We start from the raw sequence: 22,156 nt of genomic DNA, 5'->3' as shown, positions 1-22,156 counted from the left end.
TAATTCTAAATTGGTTTTTGCCAGATAATTTTGTAATACGCCACGCAATTTGATATTACCCAATCGGGGAACATAACTTACATCAATATGATCTTTAGAAAGGTAGCTCTCGTCACTTGGAATCGTGTTGAATATTATATTATTATTATTACAGAGACTGCATCGGTGGCGTAGTTGTACTGCATGCGGCAGCGCTCCGAGATCCTGGGTTGGAGTCTTGGGTCGTGCAAAGTGATATTTTGGTTTTTCTGCTCAATATCAACCAGGAGTCTGGAATTTGTGAAACATCATCCGATGGACTACTTAGGCATCTCGTCAACTAATAAGAAACTCAGAACAAATTTTCTGATGCGACATAACGAATGCAAACTCCTTTTTTTAAATCGGTTATAATATCTACAATAACTATTTTATTACGACCATCATAATTATTAGTCAATGAATTCTAATAAAGGAAAATCTTATTAGACTTCAATCAACACCTCATTAATCTTGGAAGAAATTTCCACTACATGGTCCGAGTCTTTCATTAAAACCTACTTTAATATATAAAAATAGAACCTAAATTACATCACATATACGCCATAAATAAATTCCTTGTCAGACTGAAATATTCCAAGAAATACGCGCCCGCGAGCAACGTTTCAGTGGCAGAATTAAATTTCGCTGTAATATGAAAAATACTCGGCACAAAAGAGAACTTTTGAGGTCGACGAACCCCTTGAATAATATTTACGACATTAACAATACTATTAATATTTATAAACGTTTTTTGAAGTCGCTTAAATCCTTATTGTCTTGTTTGTTTTGTATAAATGTGGTTGTTTTAGAGGGAAGAGATTTTAAGAAAGCGTCTTCACAAATTGGTGGTGTAGTCAAGAACAGTCTATAGACTTGATATTAAACTTCCTAATTTCTTATTTCAAATTGCAATTGCTGTTTAAACTAACTTAGAGACAAAACTTAATAAAAATACCTTTCCAAGTGCGTGACCCGATATGAGCGAACCCATAAACATAAACCTAAGTTTCTCAATGTTATCTACTAACAAATGCCATTTTAATTTTCATAAGAATGTTTATTTATTTATTTGTTAAATATAATCTTACAGGAGTTACACCCGATGCGATTATATTTATATTGTCATATTATAGCCAATTCAGATACAGATACTTATGTATAGTTATGTTAAATAAATAAATAATAATAAACCAGTTGCAAACGCAAAGCTGGACTTGGCTTACCAAGTTACCTTAGATCGCATAGCTGAGAAAATAACAGATAGTAGATAACATAGTTTACACAGTTTGTTGTCTGCACACTATGAAAAATATGTCAGTTATGTAAGCTAAACTTGTTCTGGAACTGGGTGTAGTCAGCAGGAAATTCCTTCTACCGGTAATCAAATAAATCCCAAAGGAACTAACCGGAGTACTATGCGGTCGTTAATGAAAACGATCGGAAGAACCGTTCGCGAGTGGAAAACAATTCAATCTACAAACGGGAACCATTTAATGAACGACTTGTCGACGAACGTGATTCCGCAACTTGTTTTTCTGCCTTCCACGAATTCACTTCGAAAGTAGGGGATATTAGATATTTTATAGATCGATTTGTGGGTTAGGAACAAAATTAAAGTACATGTTTCCACAGTATTAGCCCATTGATATGACTATAAAATTGAAATTTATAACTCGATGATGAACAATAAAGTCTTTGTCATACACACGAAGACAGTTAAGACGGAGAGTTTGCTGATGATAGGATATATTTTACTTCGCCCGGATAACGACCACCGTACACAAGGTGTTAAAACCCACCCTAGTGGTTCAAGTAAGTATGTCGCGTTCCAGGATCAGCCTGGTGCAGTGTGCAGTGAGGGCACTATGCCATGCCATACAAAAAAGAAAAAAAATGGCTTATCCATGCCGTTAAATCATGCCCAAAGGATTATGTAATAGCTACTACAATCCATGACGTTTTAATCACATTAAGGCAAAAACCATAGAAACTACTTTCACATTGGATAATTTTCATGCAACTCCATTAAACTCAGCAACATGCGTGCCAAAAACAGCGCGCGTCTGAAAAACATTTTCAATTTTCTAACGTAAAATAAGCCTTCGGTACGTAGCCGAATTTTTTGTCGTGCAACCGCCACCGTTTTCAAGCTTGCAATTATAAATTAAAACGTGGTGCGCGTGTGAATATAATGAATGCTAAAGCGATGCGGTTACGCCTTTGATATGCTTTGAAACGTTTGACAAAAGGTGTTTGTGGTTGAGTTCCTTTTGTGAATATTGTTTGATGTTCATTTTATTAATCATTGTAGGCACGTCGTTGGATATGTAGAAATAATTTAATATTAATACAGTCTTTACTCGGAGTAAGCTCTCTATGTTTTTTAAATAAAAACATCCATGATAGAATCATGGATACACTGCCGACCTTAAACGACAGGAATAAGGATCAGAAATAGATGAGTGATTTGTTATTATTATGTACTACGATGGCAGATGATTGGGCGCCCAACAAGTCAGGCTAGCCCTTTCACGCTGCAGAAAGATCTGTCCACAACATATCTTAAGTATATCATCAAAATCGGTTCACCCAGTCAAAATTTCTGAGGTAACAAATATAAAAAAATATACGGCCATATTGAGAACCTTCTCGTTTTTTTGAACTCCGTAAATAAAATGCTACCATTATCTCCAACTCTTATACAAACATCCAATAATAACCCCATAACCCCGCAAACCGTTCGAGAATATTATTCGAGATGAAAGCCGAATGTCCGCAGTTGCCAAACGTGGAAATGCAGTCGGGCACAATTGATCGAGATTATATCGCATGGAAGGCCAGTAATAGGTAGATTTACTTGCACAGATACCGTTATTTAGCTCGTTAGTTCGGTTTCTAGCACTGTCTCGATTATCAATGGAAATGGTTCGCACGGGGCGGCTTTTCATCGTTCTATTGAAATTATTTTAATGGCATTATTTTGAAATATCTTTAGAGTCGAAATTGGTCATGATTTTAAGAAATAGGAAGTTGGACAGTATTTATTTCTCGTTCTGTTTGATTGACTGACTCTGATTTGATCAATCAAAGCATCTGATCATTCAAATGCATCTCGTCATTCAGAGCCATAAAAAAAATGTGACTGATTTATAAATATGAGTCTCGTGATGTAGACCATGGAATGGTACCTTAGTGTCCCGTCCTGCTTATATCAAGGGAATCGTCAATCTTGATCTAACGTAGTCAATTGAAGTCCAAAATCAGAACTGACCATGTCTAACGGACTGAAAATTAAAGTAGATTATAAGAGTACTTGTCAGGCATGGATAATAAGTCAATGAATCGCAATGTTTTCTAAAAATAAGGTAAGGGCGATTTCCCCTCACATTAAGTGTGGTTAGGGTCACCCGCCCTTCCTCAATATGTATTGATAAATGTGAAACGTAATTTGACAAATTATTATCCCCGCGGGACATAATGCAATTTGGTTTCATTCTTTAATCCCACATAATATTGTATCCAAACGATTTATCGAGAAAATATTAATAATCTAAAGTTTCTATAACTACACATAATCTTTCTGGGCAGCAGTATTGCGTTGCGTGTAACTTGATTTTCAAAACAAAAATTACATTCTTCAGCCACGTCTGATCTCATCTAAAGCACTGCTGTGTGTAAGTATAGTGTTTAATTACCTATTTAAGCTTACTTATAAAATTTCGCAAAGCTATGCTTAGGTAAAACACAAATATACTCGATCAGCTGTAAGACAAAACTCGCCATCTTGCGTCTTAATAAGGTTTAAACTTGGAAACCGGTGATGTTTTTGACACCTATTTTAGCATTTCTTAACCACCTCTTAACGTTAAAACAAGTTTATACCACATATTATACTGGTGGTAGAATATATTTTAGAATGCCTCGGTGGCGTAGTTGTATTGCATGCCCGGTACAATAGCTCTCTGAGGTCCTGGGTTCGGTTCCCGTGTCGGGTAAAGTGATATTTGGGTTTTTTCTGCTCAGTATTAGCCCGGAATCTGGAATTTGTGCCCGATATGGCGATAGGCTCGCCCGATATCACATCATGGGACGGAACATACTTGGCGAAAAGTGGGTGCCCTAGTTGCGCCTCTGCATACCCCTTCGGGAATAAATGCGTGATGTTATGTAGAATATATTTTATATCCTCCCAAATAGCGACCACCGTAAACAAGGTCTGTAAACCCGCCATAATGGCCCGCGTATGTGCGTCGCGTTCCGGGATCAGCCAGTATCTATCCAGTTCCAACAGGCCGGCATGCTTATGTCGACTGCCGAGGGGTAATCATCTCTCGTCAGTCGTCATTGTATTGGGCGCCACTCCACTTACCATCAGATGCAGTGGGATCATTGCCGTTCACATATAAAATAAAAAAACATCAACTTGAACAAAACCCATCCGCCATTTTGAAACATGATCAATACCTACGTGTAATTGCAGCAACGGTAATTAGCAAATCACAGAGTCCGCAAGTAATTGCATCCCTCGGGAGCTGGGGAGACAAGACAAAACGTAATCTAGGAAAACCGCCATCATGAAAACATTATTAATACTTTAGGATGTTCAGAAGCCTTTTTATTGTAATGAAGATGCTTATTAATTTTATAAAATACTAATTGACCCGAAAGACGACCCGTCTTAACTATGAATTTGCAGCGCGCATTCTGTCAATCGCTGACAGTTATTTCAAACAATTGACAGTTATATAAAATTCATATTTTCGTTAAGTTTTCTTAAATCTTCTAATTTTCCACGCAATTTTTTGAATTTTTTCTTTCATAAGAACCTTCTTCTGACAACAATTCAACAATTCTCGTGGGTTCTCTCTTGGTTTGCCGACAAACCTGACAGCTACATTGACATTTACGTGTGTCACGGGATTATAACCTTATATACTACATAATAAGGTTATTTTTCCGTTGTTGAATTTAATCTTGTTTAGTTTTATACGTGCACAGCGAAGTGACCCCAGTGGTCCTGATGGTAAGTGGAGTGGGCTCCAATAGAATGTCGACTGACGAGAGATGATTACCCCTCAGCAGGCACAATTATGCCGGCGTGTTGGAACACGATATATACAGGCTGATCCCGGAACGCGACACACTTACGTGGGCCACTAGGGCGGGTTTTAATACCTTGTGTACTGCAATCACTATACAGGGGAATTTAAGATATATCTTACCACCAGCAGAAATAAAAGTACTAAAACTGTTAATACTTGGAAATGGTATAGTAGTATGCTGGTTGCCTCTTCTGTTTACTCTACCATGTCCACCGGGCTTAAGTGAAACGATTACACGGCAGGATATTAGATGAAGCCAAAAAAGTGAAATTGAATCTTAACCTATATCGTGACGATAAACTCAACTTTATTGAAGTCAAGCAGCGCTCGGACTTGTCATGTTATAAGGGGTATTAATAAGTGTAATTAGGGCATTATGCGTTTTAAAAAAGTGTCGATAGCCTAGATGGACGTGGAACGGACTGCCGAGACGAATGTACGCAGATTCAAATCCCAAAGGTACACACATCTGACTTTTCAAAAATGCTATGTGTATTTTTTGTGAATTATCGCTTACTTTAATGATGAAGGAAAACTTCGCGTGGAACCCTGCATACCTAATATATTCTCTATATGAATTTTGAGGGTATGTGAAGTCTACCAATCCGCACTAGGCTAGTGTGGTGGACTAAGGCCGAATCCATTCTCAATAGAGGAGGCCCGTGCTTAGCGGTGGGACAGTATATAATACAAGGCTGATAACATTATAGTTATTATTTATGCGTTTCGTAATTATTTTAGGATAACAATTGCAAGGCAGTGTTATGCAATGCATGGCTTTCTGAATTTTTAATATTATGCTATCATTTATGAGCAGCCGTCGAGGTTGTCATCAAGCTATTTGTTAATGACTGCCTCGGTAGTGAAGCCGAATTGTGTCTGCGGTACGACACCAGTCTGAGGTTCCAGGTCCGTATCCGAGGTCGGGTAGTGATTTTGAGTTTTTGCTCAATATCAGCCCTGAGACTGGAATTTGTGCAGAATATTGTCATCATGGCGATGCAAATGACGAAAAGTTGGTACTCTGGCCTACATCCGCTATATGATAAAGGATATGAATTATTTTTATTTTTTTAGTGACATCATTCAATTGCATAGTAACCAGTCTACAGCTGCTAAGTACGAACAGGGCCGTAAAGAAAAAAAAACTTAGCCAAGACAAAAAGAAAAAAAATTATCACACTAATCTTTGGGTACTAACTGCTAAAATCTCTATACTTGGATGTCAATGTGTGGGCGCTTTAGGTCTCAATTACGTCAACTTACCCTCGAAGAGCTTTAATTTTCGATACCAGTGAATCATATTGCAAACAAAGGACCATAATATCATAGCTTCATCAGATCTGATGCCTCATACGGCAGAATGATACCGACTATACCGCACGCGGCGCATACATGGAAGCTCTCAAGTAGTCTGTTTCCGAACTAGCCAGACTAGCCAGAATAAGCCAGTATGGGTTTATTACCCTAGCACAATCTTTACTAGCATATACAAAATATAAACACAGAACAAAACGGCATATAGCTTCCCGATCTATATCCTATTCTCAAAATTGACATATACATATGAAACCCCAGAACCAAACAGCATGATGTGACACGCACGACCCCCCCCCCCTCCATTAATCAATCATTACCCAACACGTACCCGTTGAAACGTAACACGGCAGCCGGTCACGCGGAACACGGCGAGCGTGACAGACGAGAATTGGGCCCACAGTTCGCATGCAAATTCTAGTTAGAAAAAGGTCAGAGCGCAATAGAAATGTTTGTCGGTTATGTAATGGCAGGGAAAAGATTTATAATTAACTGTGTAAGCTTTATTCCGAAGACGCTTAGCTCTTATTTCGACGAGGTTATATTATCATACTTGGCAATTATCCAAAATTTACCTGAGGAAAATCTTTGAGTTTTTTGGCCATATCACCCGCAAACCAGGTGATAACCTCCAAAAAATTGATAATTACTAGACGAATGGAGAGCAAGAGATCGAGAGGCAGGAATCCAATGCGCTGGACCGATCAGGTCCGCACCACACTCAACATTAATGTGACTGAAGCAGTTCATGTCGCCAAAAACCGAACCAGATGGCACAACATCGTGCGCGAAGGATGCCTTGATGACTCACGACCCCCAGCAGCAGAAACGACGCAAAGAGGAGGATCTTATCATACGAGGTGTTGATCGCGGCTTCACCCGCGTAAATAGTCTTTCCTTTCTACCAAAATCCCTTGGAAACTCAAATTAAAAAATGCATTCTTTCCCATTCGAACAAATTACCGGGACAAAAAGCCTATATGATAATCAGATACGGATATCCGTGTGCCAAATTTCATCCACCTGTTCGTGCCTCTTCCTACCCCTTCGGGGATAAAAGGTGTATCTAGGTCTTTGAGTTATCAACTAATCAAACCATGGAGTTTGGTTAGTATGGACAAAAGACCACACGATCAATACTCCAACAATTTCACAACCAAAATCTATGGTTGATAAAAACACGGTACATACATACTCGAATAAAAAAAATAACAAATATGATTCACCAAGCTGCAACAACGTCCTTTGACAAAAATACACTTGAGTATCGAGAGCAATGCATGCCGTATGACACATTCAAAACGAGCATGCAACGCCAGCGGGCTTGACATTTTTGACAAGCCAGTGACATCATCAAAGGTAACGCTCAAATATTTAATCATATTGACGTTTACACGAATCATGTAATTCATTATTGGAATTACATTAACAGGAATCTTAAATGACATTGTGTATACGTAGGTGGTAAAATCTAATGTCGTGTCTGCAATATGCGTGAAATGTTACGTCATTCTCACTTTGAAGGGTAGTAAGAGAAGGGTAAAAATTGACAGTGTAAATATTGCTTATCATTTCGAAGGTTTTTTGCTTTAAAAACAAACAATGCACTCAATGAGCAAACCCAAAATTCTTATTGTGTACTTATCTATTGTTTACAGTCGATAACAACTTAGTTCTTCTATAACATTTGTTTACTATTGAAAATGCACTTTTTAAGTATATGCAGTACACCTAATCTATACATATTATAAAACAAAGTTCCTTTTTCTGTCTGTCTGTATGTTATCGATTTTATCAAAATCTACTGAACAGATTTTTATGAAATTTGTTATACATATATTGTAAGATCCTGGGAAGGTTATAAGCTACCTGCCATCCCGGGTAAAAGCGGGACTTTTATCCCGGAAAACTCACGCGGGCGAATCCGCGAGCAAAATCTAATATTGAACATAACATTAAATACCAAGCGCCAATTTACATTAAAATCCGAAACGCTAATAAATTCTCTAACGACTACTAATTGACAAAATTATAAAAAAATATTTACAAACTGAGCTCAACTTTGAATGTAGAAAAGTGCAGTTAACACAAAATTATCACATCGACACGTCCCACTGGCACATTTCAAGTAAACCGTTCCGACCTGACACGCAGTAACAGCATTTTTGACATATTGATGATGTCACGCACGGTTCGCGTTCGGCTAAAAATGGCCGCGAGGGCCGAAGGACGAAGGCCGAATTTCAATTTCACCGGCATTCTGACACGAAAACGCTCGCCGTCTCTTGTCATGCAAATCAACACCGTCGCCCAAATGTCACAATGCGTGTCATTCTGTTATTGTGGTATGTTGCTTTTTTAATGACCTCATTGTGTTCAAATGACATCTCTCAGAATGTTGTGTATTGTGGGTAGTTATTTACACTTTACACTATTTGTCGGAACTATAGAATGATTTAATGTATTAAGTCTGAATACAGGTGTTGAGAGATAAAAAGCATCATATCTTTTTTGTAGCTCTTACGAGCCCAACAGATAATTCAGCTGAAAAAGACATTGATATATTTTTTTTCAATGCAACTTTTAGCAAAGCAACGTTATTACAATACACCACGTAGACATAGCATTCATAAACACCAATAATAACCAGAACGATGATATACCAAGCTCTGAAAACACTACAGCTCAATTAGGAAACAATATAACTACAACCAATATCGAAATAGCATTATTCCTAAAGTGTCCGTTGTCAGTACAAACCGTATCGTCCACAAGTACCAAACACGCAAATCAAATACTATTAGACATGACAGAGCAAAGCGTAGTTCCACATAACGAGATAAAACAATTACGAGGTCTCGTCGGAATCAAACGCGCCGGCGGAACGCTTTACTATAGTGATGTGACTGCTGTGAAATCGATATGAATCGAATCAAATATGTGTTTGGTATTAAGCAGTAGTGTTGACTATTCGAACATACAGAGATTACTTTTAAATGGTATTTTCCGAATTATATCGCTGTTTTTTTATGTCATGATTTTCTCCTGACGTTCCGAAGACTGCAGCTTTCATGGTCACGGGGGTATTGAGGTGTTGATCGAAAATTCAAAGTTACAATATCTACCTACATTTTACAATTGTACGAAGTGAAGATTATATGTTTCTATCTGTTATCTTTACATTCAAACCGCGTGTCCTTTTCTATCGCCAAGCAGCAGTGTGCATGCTCTATTGTGTTCCGGATTGAAGGATATTGTAGCCAATGTAATTACTTCGCATTATAAGACTTAACATCTCATGTCTCAGGCTGACGAGCGCAGTGGAGTGCTACGCAGTTTGTAATTCAGAGTTCTGTATGGTAGTGTTACTGTTTATATGCAGTCGTATCGCTTACCATCGAGCGAATGACATGTTAGTGTCGTTATTCAACATGGATTGTAATAAAATGAGAATATAATAAAAAATCGATTATATTATAGAATCGATTTGCCAATCGATACCACCTTAAACGGATTATGTAGACCGTATGGTTTATAATTACGGACGATTCGCAATACGCGTGTATATGAGAAATCAATTACCATCCATCCACTTTCACCGACACTTGATGTTGCAAATATAAAAATAGGGATGTGCTTTGCGATTCGATTGGCACTTGAACGAGACGGGGTATAAAAATACCTTTTTAATTATGTAATCGGATTCCTTAGTTCATTAAGGTATCGCTTATGTTTGCTTGGATTAATCCTCCTTATGTAGCTACGAATGTAATAATGTACAGTGAGTAGAGATGAGCATAAATTAATAATCCTTAACTTCCATATAAACTCTCCCCCCCTTATTCATAAACGTTTTTTATCTAACGACCAAGTAAGGCTGTGATAACAAGTCTGTTTCTCAGTGCTGACGGCATGGCAGTCTTCGCAGTGCGTAGACGTAGTGCCGTTGTGATTGGCTAATATTGAAATACAACAATAATAACCAATCACAACGGCCCTATGTCTATTTCTCAGTGCCGTTGGGCACTGAGAAACAGGCTTGTTATCACAGCTTTACTCCGTCCTTAGATAAAAAACGTTTATGAATAAGGGGGTTAGTCTACAAGTAGCCAATATTCTATATACCTTAATCAAGTCAAAACAAATTTCTAATACAAAACTTCGAGCAAACATCAACAGCGAAAATCTCCCAAATCCGATTACCGAACGCGAAATATCCGCAACCCTAAATGGAAACAAAGTGACGTCCGCTTAATAAGGCGTTTTGCAATATTTCACGTGTTAGCGCTTTACGAGCGAGAGTTCGTAAACACCGCGACTCAGATACGGCAAATTGACTCGAGTATCCGTCAGGGGTGGCGCCGTGTCGGATATTTGTGACGTCAGCGGATACGACGGTAATTAAGTCATTCAAAACGTGAGTTCATGTAATATTAACGAAGCTATTTGTATATTTATTTATTTGAACAGCTAACAAAACATACACCTTGCATAGTTATTTGTTACATTTCAGTAAGTAATTGCTGCAGTGCTGTTTTAATTACAGGCTGTCACAGCATGAACATATTATTACAAAACAATAAACAATTGGCTGCACCATAAGTGCAGTATATTCTAAATATAAGACTGACTATAAAACTAAATTTAGGTTTCAACAAGAGAGTTCAGTAGTTTCTTTTTGGAGATAGGAAGCAATTACAATTGTATATATTACATTTGTTTTATCTAATGTGAGGTTTTACGTCTTGTTGAGGTATTTGAAATACCATTGGAAGCTTTAAAGATTATTTCAGAATGCTAAATCGATTTAATCGACTCATATACGACAAATTGACTCGAGTATCCGTCAGGGGTGGCGCCGTGTCGGATATTTGTGACGTCAGCGGATACGACGGTAATTAAGTTTTCAAAATATAATTCATGTAATATTAACGAAGCTGTTCGTACATTACATTTGTTTATACTAATGAGAGGTTTTGCGTCTAGTTGCGGCATTTGATATATCATTGGAACTTATAAAGATTGTTTCAGAATATTAAATCGATTTAATTTCTTAGGACTGCTTCGGTGGCGTAGTTTTACTGTTTGCGGGATACGAGAGCGCTCTGCGGTCCTACATTCGAATTCCGTGTCGTGCAAAGTGATATTTCGGTTTTTCTGCTCAGTATTAGCCCGGTGTCTGGAATCTGTGCCGGTTAATACATCATGGAACGGAACGCACTAAGCGAAAGGTAGGTGTCCTGGTTGCGCCTCTGCATACCCCATCGGGGATAAATGCGTGATGTGTGTATATTTTCTAGGATTAGACATATTTAAAATTACACAATATATCTTTGAATCTCAAAATAACCCCTTTCCTCCCTCCACGAGCGACATGCAAACGACCTAAAAACAACGCTGCAGTTTCATAACGCGCAGTCGCAATTTTTATGCTGGCACGGATATTCGCAACCCTGCTGCATCGGTAGCGTTAATGTCCCCGTGTATATCACCCACCGCGTATTTTTGGAAAGTGTCCAGATGGCGTTTTCAATTTTATTACACAAGTAAAAAAAATACCTGTATCATAAATTGTTTGGCGGATTTCACATAAATATCCGTAAGTGTTTTGGCAAATTAAGATAAATCGGGTATATTTTGGTCAAAAGCATTAGTTAAAAAGATAAGGTTAGCTCTGTTCAAAACCGACGGACACCCACAAAAGCAGTTATCAATCGTAATTTTAATGTCGGCCTAACAAGTTATTAGATACGTCAGTTAGTTTCTAAAGCACTTTTATTAAATTTATCAATAGACAATGTAAACACAATATAGCAACCATATAAATAACCATAAATAGTTTATAGTATCATGCAAAAAAACGCAATCTACCATTCCTATATACATAACCATAAATAATATTTAGTATGTTTCATGCAACAAAAATAATCTTAATTAAATGTAAATATTTTAATGTTAGCACTATTCAATTCAACACCTACGTGATCAATAAATTCATACATCCATAAACATTCCTCATAAAACCTCATAACCAGGCACTAAACTGGATCTAGATTAGTGAGAACGAAAGCGGACGTGCTTAGTCTCGCCGCAGACGCCCACGACGCCCACGCGACCCTTCCAACGTCTAACCATGAATGATTCATCAGTTTGTTTGTATGCCCTATATATTTACTTGTAATTTCTTAGCGTCCTGCCAAGAGAATACCGTTGGAGAAATTCATTAAAAAATATAAAATATATTTGGAAATAACGTCGGGTTAAATCGATAGTTAATATCTCACCCAACTATAAATACCAAAATGTGTTTGCACTATTTGCAGTAAACGAAAGGAATATTGAGTATTGAGCCACTAGAAATCTCAGCTACCATAAGAAATGTATTAGGAAGTCAGTTTAAATCATACAAATATGCCATTCCTACAATAGGAATAACACCTTGGGAAACGCAGTACTAGGAAATATGACAAATTAGCAATAGAATTTAATGTAGTTAATTTTAAAATATTCCTAAAGGGTTAAACAGATTCTAGATCCGAGATCGAAAGTCTGTTAATTCGCGAACGCCATCAACCCACGCTACAGTTTAACCGGCGAAGTCTAGACTTGAATGATTCATTAAATTCTAGTGTTTGTATAGAATATTGTGGAAATTGTATATTGTTTTACAGATCTGTATTGATTTCTAGTTGTAGTTTCCCTTAAATATCACCAAATAGAGAAACAGAAACAAGTACTCAAGTAAAACATTCTCGGATCTTAACGATCCTGAGCGCACAATATGTTATAAATAGAACTATGACGTCACAGTATACGTTGGCACCGTCAAAAAGTAGACAAAACCCGCAGACAACACATTACCGTCTAATATAAGTAATAAAGTTTATTGTTTACTTAACGATGAACTGCGAAGAGCGGTAATTGGATAAGACAAGATAGGGTTCAGTGGCGCTCTCTTATTGAGACTTCGAATGGCGGTAATAACAATTTACTCGTCATTGTATTACTAGTTTTCTCGCAGCTACGATTGGAATCCGATTTGTGACAAATGCAAAAAGTACCCTATACCCTTTCTGTTACGGCTTAAGTTTGTTTTTTGACAAATTTCATCAAAATTGGTATGTTTGTATATCCATAAGAGCATGACACATTTACTATTTTGCAGTGATATTGTTAATAATCACTATAACCAGACCTATTTTTGCCAATTCCTTTTTTGGTAGCACTCTAATTCTCGGAAGCTGTAAACCCATAGTATTTGTACCCCTCCCCCCCTCTTCTTGAACATATTAGTGTCAATTTTTTCGATATTTGCGAAATTTCCTTTGAGAGCGCCGCGTGCAGCCACAAAAAAGCCTTGACTAACTATGTACAGATGGCATGTAACTGCCCACAAAGGTTTATTTATAAATTATATGATTGATATGACAACGTGATACATAAATAAAATTTTAACATAATCAAAAGCAACGTTAACATTAAAAGTCAATGTATAATCGATTTAATAAACGTCCACAGGAAAGATGTTTCCTACGCTTATCTATCATAACCGATTCTTCACGCTTCGTGAAACAAAGTTGCAAACACATTGCAAATTAATATTCACGTTGACAGGAAACAAATTGCTATAACGGGTGTAATTGCAATTCGGAATTATGTCTAACCAAAATGGATGAAATATAAACAAATTAAATATGACAACTCTCTCGCTAAAATTGCAAGTCAATGTTTCATTTTTATATTCAGTCTGGTTATAATTTAACAAGTATGTCTTATCTACCGATTTTAAAATTATCCAGAGACATTCTTCATGGGCGGTCGTATCGCTTACCACCAGGCGAACGGCAAGCTTGTCTCGTCATTCAAAGCAATAACAAAAATACTTGATAATAAATTTTCTAAAATTCGCCGATTACAAACCAAGATATCATCATCTCGCACAATTAAAACAATTACTTGTACAAATCGGTTATCGTACATCGTAAATTTTGGTAAGATGTAAACACAGCAATGAATAGCCCGAGGTTATCGACTCTTCGCTGGGGAGTGCGCATGTGCCGTCTAATCTAGTTAAATAATGAGAATGAACTTGCTTAGGAAGTTTGAAGGGCTATTAAAAATATAATCTCGTCCGATCTTTGTCTGTAAATATTATTAGATGTGGATAATGAAGATCTATTTAAGACTAGGTTTTGCCTGTAGCTATGCCCTTTTGAAAAGTTTTTCCGAGATATATAGTAACCTATAACACTCAGGAGTAATGTAGCTTCTAATAGTGGAAAAAAAATCAAAATCCTAGTTAGTAGTAGTTCCTAGCTAGTGGTACCTGCGGTTGGCACTTTCAAACAAACAAACTCTTCAGCATTATAATATTAGTATAGATTTCTTTACGTGTATTACTAATGACTTTGTCAACGATCTTTTAGAATTATTGGTATACCATTCGTATTTATGTATCAAACCTACGTTATTTTTGAAGTTATTGTATGCATTATGTAATTAATATATAACTAGTGACAGAAATGAAGACTAAAGGATAACTACCCAAGATTAAACAAAGACTTGTCCTTTAATGAACAGTGTATTAAATAAGTCAAAAGATTTAAGGACGAGGAAAATGGTTTACAAGATACGTAAAAAGGAAATGAATACTTAGATGCTGGCTGATATCAAATTTGATGTGAAGACGTGTCGACTTCAGGAACGTATTTTTTTTATTATTTGGTAAGTGGAGTGCGGTCCAATAGAATGTCAACTGATGAGAGATGATTAAGAGGATTACCCCTCGACAGTCGCTAAAATTATGCCGGCCTATTAAACCTGAAGGCGGCATACGTCATTAAATCCTTTATACGCATTACCCATTGGATTACATTGGATTGTGTAAGGTTTAAAGTAATAGTTACTTAAACTTAAAAGTTCAAGTAACTATTTTCGACTCGATTCGAAAGAAATTAGTTGTCCGGAATTCTAGCAATAGATTTCACCTCATTCGCACAGATATAAGGTTTGGAAAATGTCGATGAACTACTTGCGTCTTTGCTTAACCCTCTAGAGGTAAAGGGGTGGGCTAAGTCAGTAATAGCTAAGACCATTGTGTAACATCAGCTACTAACTGACTCGACAGACGTCCTGTCTTAGCTATGAATATTGAATTTGAACAAGAGAACGAACGGCTTTTCGTTTAGTTTCTGCTCAAAACCATTTTGGAAACTGAACTGATATTTCAAATTTCACATTCATCAAACGCGCGAAGTTAAAATAGTAAAGATTTCTCAAATTTTCCAATTCCTTAAATAAATTTGTAAATTTTTCATTCCATAAAAACTTCCACAAAGTATTACAAAACTTAAAAAAAGCTGATTAATAGGTTAAATCATTATCAAGTTATGGCGTGACCAAAGGAAATAGGAATTCCTATTTATGTATAGTATATTATGTCCCGTTTTAAGTCAATCCAATCCGTGTACCTATTCCAAGATCTAGAAGTTTCTAACAGTATTCTTCCATACAAACACTCGAGACTGTGTTTATACCCAATTCACATTATTTATAGTGTACAAAAACTCTTTCCATATTCTACGAATGTGCCCTAAAATACTCAAGTACTATAACGCCGAATAAACATCGTCGAAATGTATTTTCGTTACAAATTGCCGGCGACTTGATCCACTGAACTGAATAACAATTGAGGGGATATGTCGTATAGTATATGCCATTATGCAAACTACCATAGAACCTCGTAAAAGTATATACGTATAAGTTAAAAACACGGCCTTCTATGTTTCTGACTAAGACAGCAATGTGCAAGCAAACATAGTGACTAGGGCAGTGACGAAGGATGATAATTTTTGAAAGGGAACCCGACAACATGTAAGTACTAATATTATAAGTGCGAATATTTGTAAAAATCTTTAAATGATTGGATGTTTGTTAGAAGTAAACGCAGAAACAGCTGAAAGGATTTCGATGAAATTTGACACACGTGTAGATCATATCCTGGATTAAGGTATAGGCTACTTATTATCCCGATAATTCTCTCCCATGGGATATAATATAATTTTTAATAGATGGCACTGACGTGGGCTAAACGAGTTGTTGAATGGAGACCACGGCTCGGCAAAAGTAGTGTAGTACGCCCTCCAGCTAGGTGGAGTGACGATCTGCGAAAGGTCGCTGGTAAGAACTGGATGCGACAGGCCGAAGACAGGGTAAAATGGCGCATATTGGAGGAGGCCTATGTCCAGCAGTGGACAAAGATATAGGCTGATGATGATGATGATGATTATGACACTGACGTCGTACAAGTCTATGAATCACTGTTTTAGGTGTTATAGCTATAAAGGCTCCACGATCGGATGAAGGCACGGGCACCTCATACTAACTTAACAAAAACAAAAACACAGAGGTCAAACAATTCACCAACTGACCCACCACGTCCCCACACCGAGGTACAGTTACATCGTCTATATTTAGACGTGGCGACCCACAATACATAGACCATACGGGATAAATGCATGAAGAATTATTTCACAATAATACGAAGGCGATAAGTTGAGGAAAATATTATGTTCCATCAGACAGTTTCAATAAATCGTTCCACATTTTAAATAATTCTATCTTAATATTATAAAGCTGATGAGTTTGTTTGTTTGAACACGCTAAACTGAGGAACTACTAAACCGATTTTGAATTTTCACTTTTAGAAAGCTTACTTCTGAGTGTAAATACTTTTTCGAACGGACGGAGCCGCGGGCAAAAGCTAGTCTTCTGTAAAATCTAATTCTTTGCTTGGTAGTCTGATGGTCTATACCGGCGACTTTCTTTCTTCTGCGGATCTTTACATCTCTGACTTTATCAGGTAGAGCAACACTAATAACCCTCTCCATAGTTCATTAAAGGATCTATGCTCAGTAGTAGACTTCCAACGGCTGAAGAATATATAATTCTGCCCTTTTATCCAAAAAAAAAAAAACTATATTTATGCTGTAGTTACATGTCAGTATCACCCCGAAATCTAGAATTAGTGCTCAATATGACGATAAGCTCACCACCTATTACATCATGGAACGGAATAGACACGGATAAAATTTATTACATCAGATGCGCCTCTGCCAACCCCTTCAGTAATATAAAGGGTGTCTTTAAACTACAGCGTTATTGTTAACACGGAAATTATCATGCAAATTACAGCGAAATTAGTACGCACACTAAATAAAACTGTAAACGAAATTAAGCTTACCTAATATAACTGTATAAAATATTATCTACGAGAAGATATCCAATCTAGCTCAGGTATCATTAAATAGAACACTAATACAAATTACCTTGGACGTAATTGGCAAGAACTCGATCAAAAATAATAAAAAAAGAAATTCCGCATAATTACATCAATTCGATAAACAATAATAACACGTTGTACTCAGGTTAACGACTCCGGAGTGACGTTGAACCTCTTATTGACAAAACGAGAGGTCGGGAGGTAATTGGCGTAATCATCTCCCTCCCACATATCACTCCTCTGCCATATTTTAATATTTAAAGTTTGATGTCAAAGAAAATTGAATCATATTTCACGGTCATTTTATTGTCTTAGAATGATTTTTACGAAATTTTTAAATCGTTGGCAAATAGTTTATTGAACCTTGCACAATTGACGTCAAGGAAGATACGATTGGCTCAGTAAAAAATATGAATAAAATGGAAATCTAGCCTTAAAAGATTACCCTCTAAACTATAATAGATGAAATAATACAACACCAGATGAAAGAAGATTCATAAATTTAGAATGTTGAAGAGAACTTGTTTCTGGACAGCAGTGAACATTGAAGTCTGGCATGAGTAACATAGGATGCCCTAAAATCAGATTGCAGACTCTATTGATTGCACTCGGGCGGCACATGGACTAGAGCCGCCTCTGGTCCTCAATATTTGATATTGATTTCAACTGTATACCTCAAGAAATTCCAGCGAAAAAGAAATCTTAGTTGGAAACAGTCAGACGACCTGGCCTGAGTCAATAACCAGTAGACGGATAATAATAAGAATAAAACCTTTATTTGGCACAACAGTAAACGACAACATAATATTATTCACATGCTAAAATTGTTTGTGCTTACACTGAATTTTTAAACTTTAATTAACAGGGGGCCCCAAACTAGGCGATGCCTGTATCTTGGAGACCAGAACAGTTTTACATCTTAGTTTAGTCTTAATATTATGAGTTTCTATTACAGTAGTTCTTTATTATATTTATCAATATAAATAAATATACTATTAAGTTTAGTAACAAATCTATAACTTATATTCTAACTTATGTACTAAATAATATTATTATGTGCTTGCTCAACTTTGTATTGACAGTAATATATAATATAATTTTATATGTATGTTTATATAAATAAAAAATACAACAAATATGGATATATACCTACTTATGAAAATTATTTTAATACCTGTTTTATATATAAAATTTTAACAACGTTTTTAAAGACCTTAACTGGCATTAATTACTAGTATTTAATAATATATTTTCAGTGTCTATGTAGTCTAAAGTTTGCAACCAATTTGACACCTTTGATCTGGTTTCTGGACCCGAGATGCCTTTCAAGTCGCAGTGTTTTAGTACCGAGTTGTATGTGTGTGCTCTGAGGTATTCTCCAAATCTACGTCCAAAAACGGTTCTCGTTCTCGGAAGTGGTAATCTGAATATTCTTTTTTTAAGTAGTGCATGGTAATCAATGATAATCATAATCAACTTACAGCCAACCTGCAAGGATTGGCATTCAGGCATGATCATTAGCACACCATGGACGCTCCAAGAAATCACGTAGAAATATCAGTTGAAAGCAAATCATAATTTGAGTCGACTTTACTGTATCTTTGAAAAATAATTAAACTGAATATTAAGAATAGCAAAATGTTCTAGTTTCTTGAAAAGTATCGGTAGATATTGCAATATTCCATTTTCGCGATACCGATTCTAGTAATAGTGACTATTATTGAAATGAACTAAGATCTAAGAAAGTGTTCCCTTCGTATCAAACACAAATATTGTCATTAAATACAACTATTTATTGGATTTTATCGTTTTTTTGATTTTTTTATTACGATATGGCCATGTAGGTTGTAGTCTCCGAAACATCGGGAAAAAATATATTATAAAAAACCACGATAAAATCCAAAAAATAGTATTTAAATGTCCAACATTCGCGTAAACATAAGAAATCATTATACAAATACTGTCATAAACCCACGATGGAGATGACCAGGTGTACCGTAAATGCAAAGTGCCTATGTTACAAAGTTTACATAACTACGCATCGGTCTGTGAGCAAAGTGGACAGAATTATGGACAACTATTTGAATAACTGTTTTTTTAACGTCACATGCATTTAGCCGTAGTGAACTCACACACACACACACAACATCACGCATTTTATCCCCGAAGGGGTATGCAGAGGCGCAACCATGGCACCCACTTTTCGCCAACTGTGTTCCGTCCCATGATGTGATAGGGGGCGAGCCTATCGCCATATCGGGCACAAATTCCAGACTCCGGGCTGATACTGAGCAGAAAAACCCAAATATCACTTTGCCCGACCTGGGATTTGAACCCAGGACCTCAGAGCGCTGCCGTACCGCGCATGCAGTACAACTACGCCACCGAGGCAGTCGGCACGGCAGGCACCGTAGTGAACTCGGTCACGTGTTATCTGTTACATTCAATATTTTATAATAAAAAGTTGCACATACATCATAGTTTGCGACTGGCAAGCTAAAATAGAGCCAATTAGTACAATAGGTCTTATCGTGTCAGAATCTGTTGATTTTTAATGTCTTTTTTAGACGTACACGTCAATGTGACCTCACTGCACCTGATGGTAAGTCGAGTGGGGTCCAATAGAATGTCGACTGACCAGATGATTACCCCTCAGCAGTCGACATAATTATGCCGGCCGGCCAAGAATGTTCGATATAATATTCTATACGATAATAATGAGAAAGATATGTCGTGTTACTTTCGTCACATTGAACCTAATTTGTTATAAGGATGTCAGTTTATCTATGGTCAGTATAATGAGCTGTTTTTGAAAGCAAAGTTCAATATGGATGCCATATCTACACCTTTATATTAAAAATCAGACTTTTCAGATTTTTTTTATAGTAATTAAATTTAGTCTACTTAAAATTATATAAAATTAAATTATAAAAGCCCTAAATAATCGTGAAATTCAAATTTATTTCGGTCCAAAAACCTCTCAGTTTTAATATCATCAGTAATTAAAGAACCAGCTATAAATGCATAATTGCGCAATATAAATTTCGCAAGTTCCAATATAGGACAGACGTCCTTATTCAGCGAAGGCTGGAGTGAATCATCGAACACCCGATACCACATCAAATAAGTAATTAATTAACAAAACACCACACCGAGCGCCGCACTCAATTTGCTCCCAATCATTCCGAAGTCGACGATATTTAATATGTAGAACAAATAATCGAACTTAACGTCTGCCGGAATACGTACGTTTTGACGGCTGTTTTGTTGTACCAAAAGTCTTCGTTTTGGATTTACGCATCGCCGCAAATTAATTTCGGCAGATTAATTTTATGGATTGATTTTTAAATAATTAAATGTTGAGACGTTTTGATAGACTTTGATTAATTAAGTTAGAGTTAAGTATACTTCACCCAGAAGCGGTTTTTCCTTAGGGATGTAATATAAATCCATTTTTCCACCCACAAACTTATTCGTGTCTCGGCGTTGTTGTGGAAATACGCACCGTTGTAGAAATTATTTTAAAAAAATAACAAACAAACCAGAGCGCAAAACTCTACATTCCCATCACATCACTAAACACTGATCATTTAATACGAAACGTATAAAAAAATTTCACACATTATACAAATACGTATTTTGGACAGCACTGTGTTCGCGCACGCATGCCGAAGGCATCGGCGTAAGCTACCGCAACGCGACGGCAGAAGCCGAATATTCCCGAATGGGGGGATGTGGCGACGCGGGCGGCGGAGCCGGCGAGCGGCGTGGCACTGCGGGTGCCGGCCGGCCGCGTGCTCGCTGCCGCCCGGCGCACAAACGACCCAACTCCCTACCTCGCACGACACAAAACCGCCCTAAACACATACCGACAAGATCTAAACTCGCCCGACACGAACACAGAACGCAAATCGATGCTCCTGGAACAGGACGACAGATCTTTCCGCCTCCGCTCCCGTGACCAAAACGACCGATGTGAATATTCGCCAAAATCGCCACGAATCGATTGTGAAACGAAACATAATTTTAATAAGCAAATCTGCATGTGCAACATCGGCATCTCGGATTTCATTAGGCGACGGCATAAATGTCGAACACTCGGACGCCGCACGCGCAATAAACAGGCAATAATGTTCGAAAATATTGGCCGCTTTTACCATAATTTAACCTTTTTAAATCGTAAGTTGGACGAGTGCAAAAATGTTGCTTTATAAATTGATACCCGTGGGATGTTTACAAGAAACGATAAATTCATACAAATGGGTTCAGTAAAAAATAATTTGTCCACTACTGGTTTTGTTACTTTATGGAGATGTTTTGGTGGTTTTTAATATCTGAAGGTATTGTCGGTCTGTACGTATGTGATAACATTTGGTACATTATGTCGAATAATTACCATTTTTGAATATGTCAATTGAAGTGTCACTTTTGCTCG

The 22,156-nt window shown here is 37.0% G+C and overlaps 1 protein-coding gene across 5 annotated transcripts in view; it reads right to left on the bottom strand.

The window, feature by feature from the left end:
• Positions 1-22,156, bottom strand: part of LOC115453125 (focal adhesion kinase 1) — a 244,513-nt gene that overhangs the window by 208,742 nt on the left and 13,615 nt on the right. For 3 of the 5 annotated variants that reach the window (XM_037441525.1, XM_037441534.1, XM_037441531.1), the window contains exon 1: positions 21,264-21,505. The exons of the other annotated variants lie outside the window; for them this stretch is intronic. The gene's annotated coding sequence lies outside the window, so the exon portion shown is untranslated. Of the gene's footprint in view, positions 1-21,263; positions 21,506-22,156 lie in introns of those variants that run through there. 5 annotated transcript variants of the gene reach the window in all.

The sequence above is a fragment of the Manduca sexta genome, chromosome 4, assembly GCF_014839805.1.
Source record: "Manduca sexta isolate Smith_Timp_Sample1 chromosome 4, JHU_Msex_v1.0, whole genome shotgun sequence".
NCBI lineage: Eukaryota > Metazoa > Arthropoda > Insecta > Lepidoptera > Sphingidae > Manduca > Manduca sexta.
This window is presented reverse-complemented; position numbering and strand designations above follow the sequence as displayed.